This window comes from Callithrix jacchus, chromosome 11 (assembly GCF_049354715.1).
Source record: "Callithrix jacchus isolate 240 chromosome 11, calJac240_pri, whole genome shotgun sequence".
Lineage (NCBI taxonomy): Eukaryota > Metazoa > Chordata > Mammalia > Primates > Cebidae > Callithrix > Callithrix jacchus.
The window spans coordinates 91904953-91929767 of record NC_133512.1 but is presented as its reverse complement, the minus strand read 5'-3'; positions in this window follow the sequence as shown (position 1 = coordinate 91929767).

Below are 24815 nucleotides of genomic sequence, written 5' to 3'. Positions count from 1 at the left end.
GATACTATTAGATATTAAACAGATACCACCAAACACCAGTATATACGATCCGATACTCACAGATACCATAAGATACTGACAGATAACAACAGATACTATTAGATATTAAACAGATACCACCAAACACCAGTATATATGATCCGATACTAACAGATACCAACAGACCACATCAGATACCAGCATATCCCATCAGACAGCCACAGACACCATCAGGTAACAGCAGCCACCATCAGATACCAACAGACACTGTCAGATAACAGCAGACGCTATCAGATACCAATAGATACCACCAGACATCACTAGATACAAACAGATACTATCAGACACCAGTGGATATCATCACCATACTTGCACCCAAGGCCATGCTGTTGCCTTAATCACCAGATCTACTTCAAAACCTGGCACCCTGGATTCCTTCTCTTTGGTAGGAGGATTCCTGACTCCCTTCCTAAGACTGGTGGCACCTTATGAGTTTTCAACCCAGGCCACCGTCTGTATTTCCTATGCACAGCACTGGCCTTACCTGCAGAGCTGGCTGGCAAGCTGTTGCCAACAGCAAAAGCAAGTCTAGACATGGTGTTCAAGCTCACTGGAATGTTCATATTAGAACTCATTTCTTCACCGCTGCTCCTGATTTTCAGCAAGGGTACTGTTCTTGGGGATCACCCATACTGACTGCATTCTATTGTGAAGCTAATCCCCTACAACGAGCCTGTGAGCTCCCACCGCCAGGGACAGGGGCTTTACAAAGCCACATTTCCACAAAAACTGGAGTGGCTAGAGCTGGAGCAGCGCGGCATTCCCTGAGGTGTCTTATGAAAACATTCAGAAGCTTAGCCGGGCACTCAGTTTGTAAAAAGGTTTGTCTCCCCAGCCCACGTCTGCAATGAAAAAGCACTGAACATCTTGGGATTACAAGAGCTCCAATTAAGGCAAAGGCTGAAAGCTGACCTCGCTCTCTCAGAGGCCTGAGCTCCTGCAGGCTGGAGAAACTATTTTAGACTCAGGTGCCAATTTTTACATAAGCCCCAAACCTTCCTTAGCAAACAAAAGCTAAAGAAAATGTCAGGGCCCTCCCTGGACTGGAGAAGAACATAAACAGGGGAGCTGGGGGAAGGGGCCGCGCCGATGAAAGCGGGTCCTGTCCTCCTGTCCGGGGAGGGAGCCACAGCTTGTTCTGTGCAAGATCTCCCAACTCCTTTCAGCCTGAATAGGAAAACACGAAGCTTTTCCACACAATCCCTTTGGTCAACTTAGCAAGGATGGCACTTTAGCGACTCCTTTTCACACCCTCCTGCTATAAGTTTGACTTGAAAGTGTTCTTTAATGTCTTGAAAGCAAAAAGCAAATTGAAGGAAGAGTTGAAGACCCTTTGATGGGCGTGGGAGCTGCTTGGGGTCTTTAAAGGTACAGTACAACCACTAAAAGAAAAGCCTTTTGTAGTCGGGCGGTCTCTCTAAACCAAATGCTTGCTCGCAGTTCACCACACAATTTCAGGGAATATTGAAACCCTCTGGGAAAACTTATGCTGGCTTCCTGAGTCAGCCCATTATTAAATGTCTAAAATAATTACTAAGAATATCAATGGCTCCTTGCTTCTTCTTGGCCAGAGAAAATGAGAACAAATGATTCTATTGTTGGTAGAATTGGGGTTTTAGTGTGATTGGTTTCCCCTATAACTCACCTATTATTCATTTCATGCTCTTAAATTAAGGAGAATTACTAGGGTAGCAAATATCAAGCTGAACAAAATAGCAGCGAAAGTAAATACAGAAGGGTGTTTCTGCATTTCTGTGGGCGTGCATTTCTAGGGACCAGAGTCCGTACGAGCTTGCGGGATGCTGGCTCCAAGACATGGTTTCTGGATGCAGTTGTGCAAAGGGACATCTCCTCAGCCTGGCGGGAGGCACAGCTCTGGAATAACGATGTGACGAAACGACAAGACTCGTTTCCCCCGGGTCCCTCTCATAAGCAAACTGTCAAAACGCTGAGTCCCAACTCATCACTTCTGCTGCAAGGGGTCATGACCGTTTCTGGGTCTTCAGAACTCCAGACCCCTCCCCACGCCCTCCCAAGGCCCCGCAGCCCCAGGCTTCCTTTCCTGATTGTGGCTGGCACCTGTACTGGCCTGTGGAGGGGACAATGTCCACCTTGCCTCTCAGCAAATGGCACTCCTAAACCTTACAAGGGAGCCTTGGGCTGTTTTCCATGGCTCTCCACAGGGGCGATTCCTTGATCTGGTTCATTCTTGATTACAGTTTCCGCACCCCCCTCACCCAGTAGCTGACATCGATATCCAGAGGCCAGGTGAGCCACAATTTGAACCCTGAGCCCCACCAGCCCCTGGAGCTTGGTGTGTTCCCTCACATTCCTTCAGCTCAAGGGCGTTTCTCTGCTATCCAGCACGTTGTGGAGGAAGCTACAGGGGCCTCAGCTTCTGCACATTGTCTGGGAAATGGACTTCTTTCCCGTGAGGATTACCTTTGCCTGCCCAGCTCACCCTAGAACTCCTGCCGTATTTGAATGTGCAGGAATATATCCCCCCACCCTCCACTGTGGGATTATCTTAGAGATTTTCCATAAATTTTCAACATTTCAACCAGCCGTCCACCCTGTGCTCAGAAAAAAAAAAAAAAAAAAGAGGGAAAATTTCAAAACAACTAGAAATGAATACCCTGTCAAATGGGAACAGTAACGGGGCAAGCGTTGTTTTCATCTTTGTCTGAGAGATGAGAAAATGAAGTTATGGGCAGCCCAGCAATTTGCCGGCTGGCCAGAGACGTGTAACTGACCCTGGAATCCACAGGCAGAGATGAGCACACACAGCCGTCCCCTTCATTCCCACACCACTGCCAAAAGCGTGCACAGGTTAAGTTCTCCCTAACGTAAAGAGAAAAACAGTAGAATATACAGTGTCTGCTTGCTTACCCCCTATGAACACAATATTCAATTACTCTTATCCCAATGCTAAGAGAAATATTAATTTAGACTTTTAAAAAATTATTTTATGGCTGACTTTTTTGGCCACATAAACGTGCAGTGAACATTTCATGTTTCCGCAGCAATGAGCTGTGCGCTGTGTATCTTAGTGGGAAGAGAAGCCCCTGTGAGGGTCACAGTGTGCTTGGACACTGTTCTGGGTGACAAGAGACACCAAAGGTAAACTGAGCTCTCCTGGTGCATTTTGAAATCTGGCTTGGAGACCTCAAAGCCAGACCTCAATGCCGTTTATGTGATTTCAGGAAAGAAATGATCTGTGCCATGATCTCCGTTCACACGGCTTTGACCGTGATCTATGGCGTACAGTACACGTGCAAAGCTTTCCTGAACAAATAACTCTATTGTTGGCAAAAGCCACTGGGGCCTTTTATTTCCGGTACCAATGCTTCGGGACATCGCTGGCAAGAAGGGCGCTGGTGGAATGATGAAGCCGGCTGCTACAGTTTGATTTCTCTCCCCTCTCCCCTCAGCTCTCATCTCATCAGCCCAAGGAGCCAAACTCTTCCCTTCCTTCTTTCTTCAAAGTTCATTACAAGCTCCTTCACTTTCATTGAGGTGTAAATGACGGGCTCAGGTTATAAAACGGTATGAATCTGGAGAACATCATTCTCAGCAAACTGACACAAGAACAGAAAATGAAACACCGCATATTCTCACTCATAGGCGGGTGATGAACAACGAGAACACATGGACACAGGGAAGGGAGCACTACACCCTGGGGTGTATTGGGGGAAATAGGGGAGGGACAGCAGGGGGCGGGGAGCTGGGGAGGGATAGCCTGGGGAGAAATGCCAAATGTGGGTGAAGGGGAGGAAGACAGCAAATTACACTGCCATGTGTGTACCTATGCAACTATCTTGCATATTCTGCACATGTACCCCAAAACCTAAAATGCAATTTTAAAAAAAAGTCTCTTTAAGTAGAGTGGGACTGGGCTCTCCACTTCTCTCAGGTCTCGGTCCCGTCTTCCAAGCCTCCCCCCTTGCTCCCCGTTTCGCTATCACCCCATCGTCTCCCAGACACCCCTGGGACATCTCGGTCTCCCATTACTCTGTGACTGTGTGTGGCGTGAGCTCCATGACTGCCCTGAGAGAAAGCCGTCGCTGAGCACATGTGGAGGCTTCGCTTGTGGCAGCCACAGGCCACAGTGGCTGTGATGCCTGGATGTGGCTCCTCCAAGTCCATGAGTGGCAGGGGCAGGTGTGGGGTACTCATGGGGTGCAAGGAATGCACACTGACTCATTCCTAACCTCCACATTGATTACACACTGAGTGGTGTTTTGGGCAATATAATAGATTAAGTGAAATATCTCATTAAAATAATTTCACAGGGGCAGGATGTGGTGACTCACGCCTATAATCCCAGCACTTTGGGAAGCCAAGGCAGGCAGATCACAAGGTTAGGAGATCAAGACCATCCTGGCCAACATGGTGAAGCCCTATCTGTACTAAAAACACAAAAATTAGCCAAGCATGCCAGCATACGCCCACAGTCCCACCTAATCGGGAGGTGAGGCAGGGGAATTGCTTGAAGCCAAGAGGTAGAGGCTGCAGTGAGCCAAATTTGCACCACTGCACTCCATCCTGGGTGACAGAGTAAGACTCCATTCCCCCTCAAAAATAATAATAATAAAAATGATTTCCCTGGGCTGGGCGAGGTAGCTTACACCTGTAATCCCAGCACTTTGGGAGGCTGAGGCAGGTAGATCACAAGGTCAGGGGTTCCAGACTCGCCTGGCCAACATGGCGAAACCCTGTCTCTACTAAATATACAAAAATTAGCCGGGCATGGTGGCAGGTGTCTGTAGTCTCAGCTACTCGAGAGGCTGAGGCAGGAGAATTGCCTGAACCCAGGAGGCGGAGGCTGCGGTGAGCTGAATTCGCACCACTGCACTCCAGCCGGGGTGACAGAGTGAGACTCCATCTCAAAATAAATAAATAAATAAAAATAATTTCACTTAGAAAAAGCTGTGTGGTGGCTACTGTTGAATGTGAAGGTGGATGGATGGATCACAGCACACACCACCCTCTCTACCTGTGCCGCACAGGTGAGAATGGGGCCGCTGGGAAGCTGCCCGTGTAACCCTGATGGCAGCTGAGAGTCCCCATGCGGAAGCCCCTTGGCTGGACGCAGGTGAGATGCCAGGGCCGGGGATGCAGCAGTGGCCACGTGGAGGGTCCCCTGTGACCCAGTCTCACTGTCGGTGGTGGTTTTTGAACGTCTTCATTCGGTGAAGAAAGAAAAGCCTGAGTTCTCAGAGGCTTTCACAGGAAACGCTTGGCAGGGATTTCACTCTGCTCCATCAGAAGACTCCCAAGTGCGAGCGTTCACATACGTTCTTTTGTAAGCCTGGAGGCAGCACCGCCCGACCCTTCAACCCGGCACTGCAGTCACAGGGAGGAAGGCAGGAGACGGGGACTTGCTGGCACGCAGCAGGCCTGGCTTTGTGTGTGACAGACAGCGGAGGTCCAGACATCAGGTGGTGGACAGGCCATCCCCACTGAGTCACCAGGGGAACCAAAAACACTGTGCCATAGTTCGAGGAGGTGCTGCAGAGTCCAGAAACGTGGGAGAAGGAAACTGACCCTCAAGTCAGTCATGTAGCAATGACAGAGAGATGTCTGGTGCAGGATTTCCCTGCCTGATCAGTGAGCAGGTAGCCAAAGCTGAGGTCAGGAGAGGCTGGGGCTAGGAGGACGGCACAGGATAAAGGCTTCCACCGGCCCTAGCCACGTGGGTCAGAGTGGAGACTGTATCAGCGAAGGTCCTTAATTACTCTTCCCTGGCTCATGGGTCCCCATCACAGTGACTTACCAGCACTAAACCAACGTACACACAGCCGAGTCTCACCACTTACGGTTGTCATGCTCTGTAAAGCCACCGTGAACGCTAAACTAGAGGCTAAGGAACCATCGCTCCTACAGGAAAAACGGGGTTGGATTTCTCAAAGCCTCTGGGCACAACACTTTGATGGACCGATCAATACGTACCGTGTTTGGTGTGTGTTTCTGTCTCAGGACACTTTACCGCATAGGTGGATATTGCTGGTCCATAGACACTGATCTCACAGAGAGCAGCACGGAGACTCAGCCTGCGGAAAGCTTGTCTGACACACGCACGTTTTCTGTAACGCATATCGCGGCCTTCCTGCACTTGGGAACACAGAGAGCACCTCAGCACTGAGCTTGGGGCCATTTTAAACAGCTGGATTACCACGAAAAAGCCCAAAGATGTGAAACTGAACAGATAATGCAATAGACACTTGTTTACAGCATGAGCTGGAGCAGGAGGGCAGGGCACTGCCTGTTTCAGTTCAGCCAGGAACCTGCACGTGGCTGCCTCACACGTTCTGCTGCTTCATGCATGTTTGTGAATGACCACATCGGCCCCGTGAGAACTAATTTTGGGGCTACCAAAAAATGTCAGTGCACAGACCAATTCACAAATATGGAATCCACCAGTAATGAGGATGGACTGTATTTATAATGAATTGATTACACTAATTTTCCTTAATGTTCTCTTCTCATTATGAAAACATGATACTGAGAAAAAATTTTAAATAACCAAAAGTATGAAAAAATTCAAATCTATTCTCACTAACCGGAGACAGCCACATTCTATTTCCATTCAGTCTTTACAATAATTTATTCTTTTTTTTTTTTTTTTTTGAGATGAAGTCTCACTCTGTCACCCAGGCTGGAGGGCAGTGGTGCAATCTCAGCTCATTGCAATCTCCACCTCCTGAGTTCAAGTGTGATGGCTCATGCCTGTAATCCCAGCACTTTGGGAGGCCAACACCACTGGATCACCTGAGGTCAGGAGTTCAAGACCAGCCTGGCCGACACGGCAAAACATTGTCTCTACTAAAAATACAAAAATTAGCTGGTGCAGTGGCAGGTACCTGTAATCTCAGCTACTCAGGAGGCTGAGGCAGGAGAATCACTGTAACCTATATTTTTACATGTAAAGTTTATGGTGTATGTACAATTCTGTTTCCTGTACTTTTTACTTGATATCAAGAGCTTATCATCATTAAACCTCTTTAAAAACATGTTTTTAGCACAACTAATTTTTAGTACTGAAATAAGAAATGACCATTGTAGGAAAACTTGAAATATAGGGAAAAGTACAGAAAAGAAAATGGAAATCGCGTTTGCCCCCACTTTGCCACGAAGAGGCAGCCAGCTGAGAACTGCACATTTCTTACAGTGCTTTCCTACTAAAAGGATGTTAGTAATGACAGCTCACAGAGCTGAGTATTTACACTTACCAGGCAATTTGAGGTGTATAAAACGTAAGCCCGTGCATACCATGTTGTCACTCCTATTTCATAAACCCAAAATGTGGGAGCGTGGAAAGGTTGGTTAACTACTGAAATGAGGATTCGAACACTGGCCCTGCTGGCTCTGATGTCTGGGCCCTTGGCCTCCACAGGGGCGTGTCATGCCTGATGCTAATGAGGTGCTGCCTCTTCAATGTTCTTGAAAAACAAAATGCTACATCCGTCATGTGGGAGCCATCACTGGTTTACCCAGCTCACAGTATGTGACGCAGTTGTCCCTCCATGCCCATGGGCTCCACATCCTCAGAGTCAACCAAGAGCAGATCGAAGTATTTGTTTAAAAAGTGGAAACAACAACACAACAATTAAAAATAATATAAATGAAGAAACAATACGCTACGATGACTATTTACAGAGCGTTTATATTATATTCACTATTACGAGTGATCTAGAGATGCTTTAAAGTACATGGGGGAGGGCTGTGTAGGTTATACACAAATGCACCACCATTTCATATACGGGACTTGAGCATCCATGAACTTTGGTACCCGTGGGGGTTTTCGGAATCAACTCCCCACAATAGTGTTATCTACAATTTTCAGTTTTATAAAGTTCAGTTGTGCATTCTAATATAATTGTACATAATTCTAGACTTCTCCATGTCGAAATTATTTTAACACTTGATACATAGTGCCAAGTTCATTTTCCAAGTCTGTACCTCAGTGCCGACTTTCTGGTCTCTTTGACGTTACTGAGTATTATTTTTCAGTTTTGACAGTTTGACAGGCAGAAAGTGTTATGATACTATTATTTTGTATATAACTTATTTAAGGTTTTGTAGCTCTGGCATATCACACTTGTATGTATTTTGTGAGCTGTAAGCCTGATTATCCATGCTGTTGCAGAAGTGCTGTTGTGTATACAGTCTGACCTTAGTTTGCTAGACAAGTTCTAGTACACTTTCTGTAGACCATTTTTTCTATCTAGATAATCGCATCACGTGTGAATAAACAGGTTTATGTCTTCCATCGGTATGAATGGATGTTACTAGTTTTTCTTCCTTGACGCCACTGGTTATAACCTCAGGCCTGGTGTTGAACAGAAAGCGTCACCTTTGCTCTCGTGCTGATCTGCGGGAAGAAGTATGTGCTCCTTCACCAAGGATGATGTTAGCTGCAGACTTTTCACAGATGCCTGTATTAGATTATGACAGGGCTTTCTATTCAGAGTTTTCTGAGAATTTTTTTTTTTTTTAGACGGAGTTTCGCTCTCGTTACCCAGGCTGCAGTGCAATGGCGCAATCTCAGCTCACTGCAACCTCTGCCTCCTGGGTTCAGGCAATTCTCCTGCCTCAGCCTGCTGAGTAGCTGGGATTACAGGTATGTGCCACCATGCCCAGCTAATTTTTTGTATTTGTAGTAGAGACGGGGTTTCACCATATTGACCAGGATGGTCTCGATCTCTTGACCTCGTGATCCACCCGCCTCGGCCTCCCACAGTGCTGGGACTACAGGCGTGAGCCACCGCACCCAGCCGAGAATCTTTTAAATCATGAAGCCGTGTTGAATTTTGTCAAAACGTTTTCTGTATCTATTGAGATCATCAATGGTTTTCTCTTTCTCTAGTGATGCGTCATGTAAGTTGACATACAGAAATTCATGATTTTTATCAAGCCAAATATGTATTTCATGAGGACATGAAAAGTATCTCTCATCATAATCATATTGCAATTATCCTAGAAATATGATGGTTTAACATTAGAAAATATAAGACCATCAGGGAGAAAAACAGGTGTTAGTGAGGCCAACACACTGTCAAAGGGGGTATTTGATGGCTGTTACAGGTTCAATGCCCCTTATCTGAAATATTTGGGACCAGAAGAGTTTCAGATTTTAGATTTCTCAGATTTTGGAATATTTGCATTATAGCTACTGGTTAAGCAGCGCTAATCCAAAAATCCAACATTCGAAATGCTTCAGTGATGCATCTTCTCTGGGTGTCATGTCAGTGCTGAAAAGTTCACCATCTGGGAGCATTTTGATTGTTTAATGTTAGCATTAAAGACGCTCAACCTGAACTCATTTTATTGTTTTAAAAGAACATTTCTTCAAAACCTAGTATTTGAAATTTTAATATTAGCTACTTAATTATAAAAAAAAAAAGGTGCTCTCATTAAAAAGAGGGACCAAACTAGTCCCTTATCATCATTAATATTTAGTGATTTTTTGGAAGTTCTGTTCAAATTAATGAGAAGAAACACTAGAGACCCTACAGAAAAACAAGTGAGATGCAGGAACAAGAAATTCACAGGAGAAAGACTACTGACCCAAAACCACAAAACAGGTTCAGTCTCATTGACCATAAAGCAAGTTCCACGTAAGATTACAGGACTGCATTCTCTGCCTATTAAACAGCCAAAATTCAAAAATTTTGGATATTAATCCAGCAACAACAGTGAAGTGAGGAAATCAACTCTTGTACTGGTACAAGATTTTAGGGGAGAGATTTTCCTGGGAGAAACAAGAGAAATGCTAAGTCAATGGACAGATGTACATTGGACTTCATCAAAATTGACAACCACTGCTCTTGAAGGATGCTATTCAGAAACGTTAAAAAGCAAGCTATCGGTTAGGAGAAAATGTTTGCAAAACACGTATCTAACGAAGACGTATCAGAATTGATAAGGAACTCCTACAAATCAATAACGAGACAAACACTATGGTTTAAAAAGGGAAGAAGGAAGAGATCTGAGCAGACACTTTACCAAAGAGGATGTATCTGTACCTCTGAGACCACTTGTCATGAAGGAAACACAGTTAAAATCACACTGAGACGTCACTCCGTGTCTGTTAGAATGACTAAAGTGCTGCTAAAGACTGGCAGCTGGAACTCTCCCACATTCCTGATAGAAATGCAAAATGGTGCAGCTATTTTAGAAAACAATGTGACATTTTCTTATGTTTAGTGACCATATCCGCTTCCCACACAACCTCACTCCAGGTATTTACCCAGGAGAAACAAAAACCCACACAAGAATGTCTATACTAACCTTATTCATAATAGTCCCAAAACTGAAAACACCCAGATATCCATCAACTGGCGAATGGATAAACAAACTGTCAAATGTGGTTTCATCGGATGTGACTCAGGAATGAATAGGAGCCAGATACCATCGACTGTACCTGCAAAGGCATCGTAAGAGCGTTTTGCGAGCTGGACGATGGCAGACATGAAACCCTGCATAGCGTATGGTTCTATTAATACAGTATTCTGGAGGAGATAAACTATAGGGACAGATATTAGATCCGTGGTTTCCAGGGTCTCAAGTAGAAAGAGAGAATTTATTGCAAAAGACAGGAGGAAATTGGGGAGATTACGGACGTGTGTTCTCTATGGGCTGTGGTCACCATGGTTACACAACTGCCGCATTTGTCCAAACCCTAATGGTGCACTTTAAAGAGTGATCTTTACTGTATATAAATTATACTTCAATACACATATCCAAGGGAAAAGAACAAATCAAAATTCCAAATGTAACCCAACAGACAGAGAAGTAAAAACCACTTCTCCACAGGTCTTAAAATCATGCCATCAGACATCCAGCCTTTGGATCACAGCTTTGGCTCTCCTGGGTCCTTATTAGAATGCAAACACTATTACAGCGTGAGTCACATCCAAATTTTCTCCATTATTAATGCATCTGTCCCTTCAACTATCAGCAAAGCTAAGGGTGAGGGTTGCGGGTGAACAAGCATATCCGGGGAAGGGGCCCTGACCACACTGGGCAGATGGAATTAGAGGCCTCAGATGTGCACGGGAGGAGCCAGCGAGGATGGCTGAAAGCCCATGGAAAGGCTGCCCCATCCACCATCTTTGCTGTCCAAGCTCCACTCTGCTGGTGGAGTCTTCCTTCTGTCCTCAGGCAGTGCCCTTCCTGCCACTGCAACACAGACAGTGTGGAAACATCATCATGGCATCACTGTCAACGCGTAATTACATGAATGCAGAAATACCCATGTTGATAACAGAGTTATGGTCTTCGAGAGCAAAGCCAATCCCCATTCTCAAGGGTTTCCGCCACGTTCACCCAGACATTAAGCGTGGACTCTATCAGAGAGGTCACTTTCCCTGGGAGGCACTCCAGCATCTCATAACAGAAAAGAGAAGAGACTTTGGCTTTTATTTTCTGCTCTGGCCTTTTCTTGGCAGCACATTTCAGCAAATGGTGGTGTGTATCCTAGGAGGGTCTTGCACATTCAGGAGAGAGGCTCCCCTCTGCTATCTCCAACACCCCAGACCAGGGGCATCCTGCTCTCTGCCCAGCGCTCCAGAGGAAAGCCCTTTAACACTCAAGGGGCAGAGTTAAGCCAGAAAAATCCCATTGCTAAAATGCACTCCCGGGACACTCACAGCAGAAGGTATACATTTCAAACAGTGCAAAGAGCAGCAGCAGAGCCTTCTGAGATGCAGGAGTGACCGGACCCCACAACCTCCCCAGCTGGGCCTTTGCTCCGTTCAGGATGGCCCAGGCCATCCTGTCCTTTCTGGACTTTGCTGAGGTTGCTTTGGTGTGAAGGAAAGAGACCCTCATCGACCCCAACTGCATGGAATTGTTCTTTCAGAGCAAACATTGTTCATTAGAGCATGTGAAAACCTTGTTTAAAATAGTTCCAAATGTCCTAATTTATTTTTAGGAAAGAGGCCCTTTTAGAAAACAGCTTCTGAAGAAGAGCCAATAACAGTTGAGCCGGGTTGGATGTGGGGGCCGGGTGCTGGGCCAGGTGCTGGTCGCCGAGGACAGCGTGTGGTCAGAGAAGGTCAAGAGACGGTGTGGGAGCCTCAGTGCCCAGGATGGGGACAGCTTCAAGCGCCCAAGGCAATGGCTCCAGAATCCTAGCCACAGACCCCAGGCAGGCGGTGGCTCTAGCCCACATCTATGAGGCCCAAAGCCAGAAAGGACGAGGGCAAGCCTGAGCCCATTTTCTGTGAATGATTTCTGAGCAGGGCCTGAAGGATACCCAAACGCTAAACAATCCTTGGGACTGGGCTGACAACACTTTGTGGGAGAGGAGGGGAAGAAGTGGGGACGTGTTGTACTGAAATATAGTAAATGTCTACTAAAACCGTAAATTCATTTTGGAACCTGAATTAAAGCATAGCAAGCGCATACCAAGACCCACATGCAAATCTATTTTAAAAAAAATAAAAATATTCATAATAAATCCTGAACTCGCCCTTGCTATCACTCAAACTTGCCACTTTACACAAACTTGTAAAAAGCATCTAACCAGCTAATTTTACCTTAACCATTTGCTGCCCCATTTCACTAGTGTGTCAAACATATGAGAATGATGTATTCAAAAAGATAATAATCACTCGAAAAAGTGGTGTTTCTTTATATATTCTTCCAAATTCTGGAGTATGCATTATTTTATTTCTATTAACATAAGCCTATAGGATAATTCTTAGTTCTCATTGCAAACATAAGGAAACTGAATGCCAGAAAAAAAAAATAATAAAAGATTTTCTCAATGCAGCTAAGTTATCAGCATAGTGAACACCAAAAGCTGGTTTCCCTGATGGCTGGGACTTTCGTGTACCCAACACAAGTTTGAGAATCAGTTCCCTGGAAGGCTCTTCCATATCTTTAAATGGTTATTCTGAAAACAGCTACTTTTCCAGCCACAGCTAGTCCGTTTCGTATTTTGTTCAGGCTTGTTATAATTATCTGGACCTATTGGGCTAGAGCACCAGTAGCAAGTCATCCGAAGATGAAATGTGAACTGAAAAATGTGACTTGGAGCTAAGCCGTTCACTTAGAGCTAAAGAAAGCTGCAGACGAGTCTTGCACTCAGCTTCTTCCAGCCACGCCACAGTGCCTCTGCTCACCATCACCCCATTTCCTCCGTCCTCGCCCTAGAGTCACCAGAGGGGCTTTGGTCTATGTCGCTGAGCTTCCTGACCCTCCTGGTGTACCTGGAGAAAAGAGAGGGTTATCAAGGGTGTGGCCCACGTGCAGCCCATTCCAGCTGAAAGTTCACACTCACCCAAATCCCTGGCCAGTCTCTCAGAATCCACGTGTGGAGAGAATGTCAAAGTTCTAGATAAACACCTGAGCTGCCAGGGGCCTGCCTGAGCCTAAGCTGAACTTGATTGAGGCGTCTACCTCTCTACTGCTGTCTTAGCTAATGTCCATCTCTTATTTGCCAGCAGAGAAATTCTGGGAATATTCCCAGGCACCATGATGAAAGTATTTTGTTGAGTTATATGCCTTGCTGAGCTGCAAAAGACACATGTCCTATTGGCTCAGTGGGTCGGTACGCTGCAGATGGCAAGATGCGATTTGAGCTCACTCTCCACCACAGCCACTTGGTCAGATGCCCTCTTCCCTAGTGTCCAACCATATCAATCAACGAGGCCTGTTGAGTGCCAAGGGCAGGGGCCCTGACAGAGGGCCCCTGGTTTAGCATTCGTGTGTCAATCGGAGGAAATGACTCGAGATGAGATGAGCTGGAAGGCATCTCCCAATAAGGAAGAGTGTCACGCTAGTAATGCACACACGTGTCACTGGAGCACAGATGGCAGGTGGACTTCACTATCTTTTATCAGTATTATCTTCTTAAATACTTCATTCTCATACCTTTGACACACTAGCAAAATGGGGCAGCAAATGGTTAAGATAAAATTAGCTGGTTAGATGCTTTTGCAATAATAAGTTGCAAGTTTGTGTTCGTCAAGAACATGAGAGGAATCCCTCTTTGTCTTCTCTGTCTTCTCTCTTCAGTGATGTTAGGAAAGATGATGCAAGAAGCTAGGACCTGGGAGGATGACGCCATTTTGAAATAGGCATTGCCAAATATCCCAAACCAACTGTGCAAAGGAAGATCTGGCAGTTGGGAGTGGTGCAGAAAAATATCTGGGAGAGAAACAAAATGTAACCAGTGTGCGAGTTGTCCAAAGATTAAGGTAATTGCTATGCGAAAGGTCACTCAGATTCCATCTCCAGATGACTTGCTGCCGTTGCTCTAGCCCGATAGGTCTAGATAATTAACACAAGCCCAAATAAAATACTAAAGGTCTACAGCTGTGGCTGGAAAAGTAGCTGCTTTCAGAATAACCATTTAAACATCCAGAGGAGCCATCCAGGGAACTGACTCTCAAAGTTGGCTGCACCAGGAATGGAATCACCCAGGAAGCCTTGAAAATGCTAATCCCAGAACCGCATCTCCAGGATGCTGATTTAATTGTGGTGGGTGGAGGTGTGGGCGTGGGATTTTTGAAGGCTCTCCAGGTGAGTTTAGAGCACAGAGGGTGTGGAGAAGCCCTGAGCAACCCAAGCCAGGCTGCAAAGCTGCTCCTGCCTGTGCAGAGGGCTCCTTACGGAGCTAAAGCTGTGCGAAGCCCAAGGAACCTTAATGACTGTGCAAAAATAACCCAGGACAGCGCAGGGCTGGTCTTCAGTTCTGGGGCCATGTATTCAGAACCCAGAAACGTTTTGGTCACAAGGTCAGACAAGTACTTGGCCCCTCTTCACACATGCGAAGCCAGTACAGTTGGGAGCCACTGGCTCCCCAGAAAGATGCACGTACAGCAGCATCACAACTGTGTATGTGCAGCCACAAGCTCTGGGGCTGGGCCTGTCCTGCAGAAGAGCCCTCCTGAGCATCACACACTCACATACACACACACACTCTTACACATTCTTACCCACACTCACACAAGGACACTTATGTACCAAACACATTCACATTCAAAAAACACACACACAGTGACAGTCATGCTGAGACAGTCACACACATTCACACTCAGTCACACACTGACACAATCACACTCACATGCTTGCACGGATACACTCCCGTACCACATGTGCAAAACACATACACACACAAAAAAAACTCATTCATACCCAGTCACACAGTCACACTCACATTCACACACTCTCAGTCACACACAGTCACAGTCACAGTCATACATTCACACTCATGCCATCACACACACATTCACATTCAGTCACACTCCCAGTCACACACTCTCACAGTCATACATACATTCACACTTATGCTGTCACACACATTCACACTCATAGTCATGCACACATTCAGTCATACACACATTCAGTCACACACTTATACACAATCACATACACACACAGTCATACATTCCCACTCATTCATATACACATTCACACTCACACACATTCATGCTCACACACAGTCACACACATTCACATGCACACACAAGCTGGCTCACATGCAGTCATACTCTCATGCACACAGTCACACACTCATACCCTCATAGTCACACACACATTGACACAAGTCACACAGTCACATTCACAACAGTCACACACACAGCCACAGTCACTTTCAGTCATTTACACATGTTCACACTCACATTTACATTCATTCACACAGTCACATTCTTAGTCACAGTCACACCCTCACACAAACTCTCACAGTCATACACATTCCCATCTCACACACAGTCACCTGTCTCACAGTCACACTCTCACATCACACTCACAGTCACTCACACATTCACACCCTCACATTCACACCCACTCTCAGTCACACTTATTCACACATCACAGTCACACTGTCTCACAATCACACCCAGTCACACTCATTCTCATAGTAACACTCCCGCAGTCACCCACTCAGTCACACTCACATAGTCACACTTTGTCACAGTCACAGTCATACAGTCACACTTACTCTCAGTCACACACAGTCACACTCACACATTCATAAACATTTACACTTCCAGTCACAAACACATTCTCATACAGTCACACACAGTCACATTCTCACAGTCACACTTGCACAGTCACCAGTCACACTCATTCACATGGTCACACTCACACACAGTCAGTCACACTGTCACACTCACTCATACACAGTCACACACAGTCCCTCTCAGTCACACATTTACACTCACACAACCACACACATTTACACTTAGTCACTCACACAGCCACACTCACTCTCATACACAGTCACACTTATTTTCCTCACACAGTCACAGTCTCTCTCACAGTGACACACACACAGTCTCATTCTCACACATTCCTATTCATAGTCACAGTCACACAATCACACTCACACACGGTCACATTCATTCATGGTCATAGTCACACAGACATTCTCACAGACATTCCACTGATACAGTCACACACACGGTCACACAGTCACACAGTCACACAAGTCACAATCTCACACATAGTCACACTCAGTCACATTCACAGGCATTCTCACACATTCTCACATACACAGTCACATTCACAGTCACACTCACACATGGTCACACAGTCACAGCCACACTCACATTCTCATAGACACACACAGTCACCCTCACACATGGCACACTCAGACACAGTCCCACACACACATCACACTCACAAGGTCACACACAGTCCCACTCTCTCACACACAGTCACACTCATACAGTCACACACACAGTCACACACAATCCCACTCACATAGTCCCACTCTCACACACAGTCACACACACACACAGTCACACTCACACACAGTCACACTCACACATGGTCACACAGTCACAGTCACACACATTCTCACATAGTCACACTCACACACAGTCCCACTCTCACACACAGTCTCACACACACAGTCACACACACAGTTCCACTCACACAGTCTCTCACACACACATATCACACTCACACAGTCACACACACACAGTTCCACTCTCACACACAGTCACACTCACACACAGTCACACTCACACACAGTTCCACTCACAGTCACACACACATATCACACTCACAAGGTCACACTCACACACACAGTCACACTCACACACAGTCCCCCTCAGTCTCTCACACATATGCCTGTTAATCACCCTCGTCCACCCTGGGAGGACAGCAGCTCTCCCGTTGAGGCCTAGGCCTGGGCCGCAGCAGGCCTGCCTGGCTGAGACTAGTACCTCCCAGAAGTCCTGCAGAGCAGCTGCCCTCCTCACTTGCCAGCAGGCAGGGAGCGGCGGCCTCGTGCTCTCTCTTCTCTCAGTCATTACTCAGTTTTACCCAGTCCACCGTTTGGTGCCTGTTTGCTCTTTCTCTTGATGGGAATCAAAGCCCATGGCTGTGAAAGGAGTAGGCCATCCCGTTCTAATTCTACATAGACCATGACAAGTGGGCTCACAGAAGGAAATATCCCGAGAACCAATGATAAGGGCCAGATCGCTGCAGCCAGCAGACCGTCGTGACAGGCTGCCTTCCCCAGCTCCCATGAGGACCCTGCGGGCCTCCCTGGAGCTCAGGGCAGAGCTCCTTGCAGCCCTGGTCAGCTTGGTCACTGCTGCAGAACCAGGCACCGCCCCCTTCCCTCCACCCAGTGCCACCTTTCACCTCCCATGGTGTGCGCCGTCTGGCCCAGGTCAGGCCCAGGGGAACGCAGCCTCAGCCCCGTTAACTCCACTCCTTGTCATCACAGGCTGTCCCACCTGGCTCGCGAGGTGTCTGGGGAAAACTTGGAAGCGTCCGCATGTGAACCGGCAGGTTTTCCACCTTGTCCCAGTTCCTCAGTGGCAGCGCTTGCTACTTCTGTTGCTACAGAACCCTGGAAAGGTAACGCTGGTCTCCGTTCTGGCCTTGGCCACAGGAGGGCTTGTCAACAGCCTAATAATGCCTCAGATCCCTTCCCTCTTCTACGAGGAAGGGTGGAGGCTCTAGAATCAGTGCAGGGCTCATCTCCCCAGACACGAGTCACACGTCAGGAGAAGGAAGCAGGGAGAAGGAGAGAGGAGGGGGCCTGCCTGGCTGAGACCAGCACCAGGACTCATCAACGCTCCAGCGCTTACACAAAGGGCCTTTGCAGGAAGCTGCGGTGGAGGCCTGGGCCAGGACTCACAGCCAGCCATGCCAGAAAGTTCTCAGTAGGGAAGCCTGCCTTTCATCCAGGGCTCTCTTGAACCCTGCAGCAGGGAGCCTTTGCTGGGATTTTTGCTTATGCTGGAGAGTGGGCGAGCCTGAGAGAGAACCACTTGAACCATCTTGTACCGTACCAGGGCATACCTACCTCAAAGGGGTGTTGTACGGAGTTTAATTAATTAATGTTGCAAAGTGCTCTGGGCTCCTTGGATGAAAGGGAGCTCGAAAAGTGCAACGTATTATTATTATTAAAATGATATTTAGTATTGGCAGGCAGGCCAGATGCTGAATGCAGATAGGCCTTGATAAAAGATGGACCACAAAAGAAGAGAAAGTTAATAAGGGTGTTTCGGGCATGCTGCTAATAGTTTCGCTGAAATTGCTTCTCGCTCCTGTGATGATGACCTGAGCCGAGATACGATCTTAACTGCTTTGCAGAACCAAAGGGTATTTCCATGGCGGGCGTTTTGAGGACCCAGAGACTGGTACAAAACAACACATGCCCAACCTGGCCCCGCCCTCCCTTGCAAAAGATAAAATTGCCCATCTCTGAACTCAAGCAATCCTGCCGCAAGCCAGGGAAGCCAGACTCGGATTTGGTATTTTCAGATGCTGAAGAAACAGCTTAACATGCTACCAGGGCCTCTGCTCGGTAAGCGACACGCTGATGTTTGGTGGTGATTTGAGAAAATAAGGGAAGGAACGAAGAGTGAAAATGGTGTGTGGAGCCAGTTAAGTAGTGAAAATCCCTGACGGCACAGTCAAAAGCCCAGCCCTGTACTGCCAGCCACAGACAGAGGTGCCGGCAGAGCAAGTCCCAACATGCGTGACTTTATTAAATCTTTTCTAAAACACAGAAGTGAACTGTCTCCTGAAATATGTTGGGGGTTTAAACGTGCCACCGCCGACAAAAAGTAATTTTTTAAAGTCCTGGCACACGATGACACTTGGTAATGTGTATCTGTCTTTGATCCAGGAAAAAAGGCGGGGGGGCAAGCAGTGATTCAAACACCTTCTCTGCACACAGCGAAGCATTAACCTATACGTTCTGGGGGATCATTACCGCTATTTTTACTCCCTAAATTCATGGCATTTTAGAGGTCATCTAGTGTATTCTTCAAATGAAGAAATAGTCCTAGAGACATAAAAATTTCTTAACCAAGGCTATATATCTAGCTAGTGATTTAGAACTGGAATATAACCAGTTCTATGTAACTGGAATATAACTAGAGGCCTTTGAGGGGCCCCCAGATACAATTTGAAGAAAACCTCCTGTGCTCTGTGAATTGCCAAATAAAGGACAGTCCCCTGGGAATCTAGGCCCTGTCCACCCATGTGAGTGGGGTCAGAGTGATGGGCACTGCGTCTGCGTGGCTCTCGAGCTGCAGGGGCCTCCACACACATCGCTCCTAGGACCTTGTCTTCCACCCTAAAGAGAAGGTACAGCTCCGCCAGTTTTACCCACCAAAGCTTTGAAGCCTCTAAGTGACTTGCTAAAGGACAGAAACACAACTGGGACCTACTGGCCCCCACCTCAGTGTTTGGTGGCAGGTTTTTGCTGTCGCTCGTGTCTGTCACCCTCTCCTCATCTTTCTCATTCTGTGCTAAGCAGTTCTCCAGTTGTTAGAGTTGTAAGTTACTTGATAGCAAGGATGGGATTTATGTTCTCTGGTGTTCTCTGTAGTGACTGGCAAAATTACACCTACGTATATTGCTTTTATACCCAGCTCTATAGAAATTGTTCTATTTGCTTGTACACATATGCAGAAATGCAGGAGTGAAAGCTTTTGTTCTTAGGTGTACACTCCTCTGATGTGAAAACTGCAAGTGGAATTTTGGGGGGAAATGAATACAAGTAAAATTAAGTCATCTATAAATATTCACAAGTAGACTAGGACATCAGACAGCAACCTTCAGGTTCAGCCAATTCGCCCCTCCTTTGCAGAAGTAAAGTCAGGATTCAAAGAGGCAGTGGCTGGCATCAGGCTGCTTCCATCAGTGGCAGAGGCGGGACCAGCACTCAGGTGTCCGGGCACCAAGTCTACTGTCCTTAGAAGGCAGCAGGGAACCATTCATGTCTCAGTGGAAATGGCTGAGCTTTAGGAAGTGAAAAAAAGAAACAATTCAAGCTTTCTAGAAAGGGGAGGAAAAGAAGATATTAAATATCAACGTGCCTCCCACTGGAAGAGTGAGCACTGGCATTTCTGCTGAGTCTCTTATTTTACCATCAATAGTAAAAATTTATGTTTTCTTGAGTTACAACATCTCAAGAGATTTAGCAACGGATATAGATCCAAAGACGCTGAGACCCAGGTTGTATTCTCATCTCTGTCGTCACTTCTTCCTGACTCCAGATGGCGAGACGTCTAAAGCCACGGGCCTCTTCTCAAACTAAGGTCAGTTCTGTGTGACAAATGTCATGAGGGATGCTTCATTCTACAGACTCGACATGCTGCTCCCATATTTGCCAGAAGTGGAATATTTGTGCTCAAAGTCCTATTTCTTCAACACAACTTTCTGACAGAAGTGTGGTCATCACGTGCAGGTATCTGACATATGTATTTTGCCCCGAGATAATCATGAAGATTGTGACGGCAATGACCCAATCAAAGATGCAGAATCCTTCAAAAGCACATATTTAAAAGGCATAACAACTCAACATATGAAATGTTTAGGACCATGTTAGAATTTGACCCCACAGCTCAACGTCTAAGGGCAGACGTCTAACTACAGGAGTGGATTGACGTCTACACTGAGGCACGGACGGCACTCACTGAAGACCCCTCGCCTCCTGTTGCCCACCCTCTCCAGACCCTACATTGGGCTTCCTGCACCTTCCTTCAGTCATCGTTTGCTAATTTTAGAACTTTGGGAGAATGACTGGCTTTTCAAAATGGACAGAGATGGCCCGAGCAGGAAGACACACTGGACCATGCCAGAAGCAAAGATTGAACACACATTCCAAAATCTGTCCTCAGTCACTCTACCCCTGGGTCAGCAGGGCTTGCACGTTCTGTGATAAAGGTGATGGAGACTCATGGAGAAGCTCTGGATTTTCCGTTTTCATCTGGAAGAAGGATGCCTTTAATTCCAACAAGCCGAAAAGGCGCTTTCAGCAATAAAAGGGGCCACAAAACTCAGAAGAAATTCCAAAATCTCAGCAAAATTCAATTGGAATTAAGTCAGAAATTAAATTTGAATTCCATTGCTAAAGAAAATCCAAAATTTTAGCTAAAAGCAAAGGAAACCTGTCCATAGTGAACATTTCAACTAAAAACCTGCTTCATCTAGTTTAAAACCCTTTTAATCAATTTCTGAGAACTCAGCATTTATTTCCGGCCTGAATTACCCACGCTATTTTTGGCGTGTTCAACGTTCTGCATGCTCGTGTTCTTTAAGTCCTAATCAATCTCTTAACAACACAGAGAACAGCCATTGGGTATGAATTAATCCACAGTCCAGGGCCACGTTGAGACTCCCATGACCTCTCTGTTGCCTATCCGACATAAATGTCTGTTTCAGTCAGAGCCTGGGGAGACAGTGCATGAAACTCATCAGCTAGTTGTGGTTTATTGGTGCTCTGATTAAAGCTTTAATAGTAGTAAAATTTCTGACAAAAATTAAATACAGTCCCTTCACTTGGAAATGAAATCATACGTATAATTTTGCCACAAGCAGAACATGAAGGACATGACTGCTGGAAAGCAGAAGCCTCCAGGACTTGGCAACCAAAAGCAAATGCAGCCTCTGGGCGCAGCCGGACAGAGCAAACACTGGAGGCTCTGGGGAAGCCTGAGTGCAGCTTAGACAGCAGGTGGGAACCGAGTTTCTGTGTTAGGTCCCTCCATTGTGGGAGTGATGAAAACCACCCTTGTATTTTAGAGAGTTTAGAGACGCATATTGAAGTAATGAGAGAGAAATTATCATTATGTCTCAATTTTCTCTAAAATGCTTAAGTAGAAACATAGCTGATGCAAAGACGGCAACATTTTATTAAATGCCAGTCTTATGTACTTTGATATTTAATTTCTTCTTTTCCTCGCTTTTCTAGAAAGTTTGAATTTTTCTTTCTTTCTTTTTTTTTTTTTTTTTTTTTGCGGGGGGGGGGGAATTGGAGTCTCACTCCATCACCCAGGCTGGAGTGCAGTGGCATCATCTTGGCTCACTGCAACCTCCACCTCCCAGCTTCAAGCAATTCTCCCTGTCTCAGCCCCCCAAGCAGCTGGGATTACAGGCACTCACCACCATGCCCGGCCTAACTTTCATATTTTTAGTGGAGACGGGGTTTCACATTGGTGGCCAGGTTGGTCTTGAACTCCTGACCCCAGGTGATTCACCCGCCTCAGCTTCCCAAAGCGCTGGGATTACAGCTGTGAGCTACCGCACCCAGCCAATTTTTTCTTAATTAAAAAGAATTAATATCCAGTTTATAAAAACGGGAAGGTGCTCTGTGCATTCTCTGAAACACTGAGTAACAACACTGGTCTTTGAGGGCCAACAAAGAAACGGAATCCGAGTGACTGTGCCTCCCACCAGCCTGGAAACAACACAATTCTCATCCGTGTTTTTCAGTGAGATTTACAGGCCTTTAAGTATTTGTCAGTCAAATATTCTTTATTAAAATTAGGAACAAAAGTAACAACTGGTTGATCTTCAGAGGGTGGGTTAAAATGCTAACTGTCTAATGACCTGGGAATGGTATCTGTGGGACCTGTCTGTATTCAAAACCATTCATTTCATGGAAAATAAATGCTTTGACTTTTGATGACAGTGTCTCCCACCCAGCTGACTAATAAGCAAGTTCTGCTCATCAATCTTCTAATATATTTTATTTATTTATTTCAGACAGAGTCTCACTCTGTTGCCCAGGCTGGAGGGCAATGGTGCAATCTTGGCTCACTGTAGCATCTGCCTCCCAGGTTCAAGCAATTCTTCTGTCTCAGCCTCCTGAGTAGTTGGGACTACAGGTGAACACCACCACCCCTGGCTAATTTTTTTTTTGTATTTTTTAGTAGAGACAGGGTTTCATCATATTGGCCAGGCTGGTTTTGAACTCCTGACCTCGTGATCCACCCGCCTCGGCCTCCCAAAGTGCTGGGATTACAGGCAGGAGCCAGTGCACCTGGCCTAATATATTTTATAAACCAAGCCCTTCTTGTCATCCTGGTCACCATAACCTGGAGGAGCACTTCATCCTTCCTCTTCTAGTCTACCTCATAGATACATAGCACATGTTCCCCACTCCTGTTTCTCTCTTTTATTATATTACCCTCAATGAGCACCACATAGGAATAAACTGTCCAAAATGCCAGTTTGTCCTCATCAATCATCTACATAAAAACTTTTTTTTTGAGATGGAGTCTTACTCTATCACCCAGGTTGGAGTGCAGTGGTGCCATCTCAGCTCACTGCAATCTCTGCCTCCCAATTCTCCTGCCAAGTAGCTGGGACTACAGGCACCCCACCACATGCCCGACTAATTTTTTTGTATTTATAGTGGAGATGTGTTTTAACCATGTTGGCCAGGCTGGTCTCGAACTCCTGACCTCAGGTGATCCACCCCACCCAGCCTGCCAAAGTGCCAAGATTACAGGTGTGAGCCACCATACCGAGCCTAAAAACTATCTTTTAAAGACACCCCCTTCCCCAGAGGCTCAACTCAGCCATTCTGCCTCATCTAGCACAATTTAGAGAAAGTTCAGATCCAGTCTCTCTAAACCAAGGTGGTCCAGGAAAGAGCAACTCTTGTGAGGTGTAAGGATGGTGCTGATAAAGGGGGCATTGACTGAGCATTGATTAACAATGCTGGGGCATTCCAGAAATATAGATCAGCAAGAACAGAAGTACAACAGGATAAACTGAAGTAGACCCACATGAGGAAGGAAGAGTGCTTCAACCTGATTTCCATCTGAGCTCCAGATGTAGAAACATGGGCAGGGTGCTGGAAGAGGCAATGTCTCAGGAAGACAATAACAGAAGAATATTGATTTTTGTCATTATTTCTTTTTATTCTTAATGTTGAGGGTACATAGTAGGTGTATATACTGTATGAGCTACATGAGCTATTTTGAGACAGGTATCCAATGCATAATAATCACACATGGGTATAAGGTGTATCCATCACCTCAAGAATTTAACCTTTCTTATTTCTGTGTGTAAGAATTTGTCCTTACAAATGACCCATGCACTCTTTCAGTGACTTTTGAATGTTCAATAAATTATTATAGACCAGGGTCACCGCGTTGTGCTATGAAGCACTAGATCTCATTCATTCTCTCTACCTGCATTTTTGTGCTCATTAACCATCCCCACTCCTGCTCCCCTTCCTGGTGCAGGTACTCACTGCCTCTCACTGCTGCCCTTGCCACACACGCTTGTGTCATTCCCACGTTCCCGAATCTTATCCATGTCACTCCCACCTTAGTCACCCAGGTAGGCACACACGCACACACACACACACGCTCATGCACATACACCTGGCTCCCATCTGTCCTTGGCGAACATCTATTCACCCCTCGTAATTTTACCCCAGTCTTTCCCGGGATCCTTCCCTGTATCCCCCTTTCCCTGTGCTGCTCCTCTGTGTTCTCCCAGAACTGTGCATACCCCTCTGTCCAGAACCCAGGCCCATCTGGAAATAC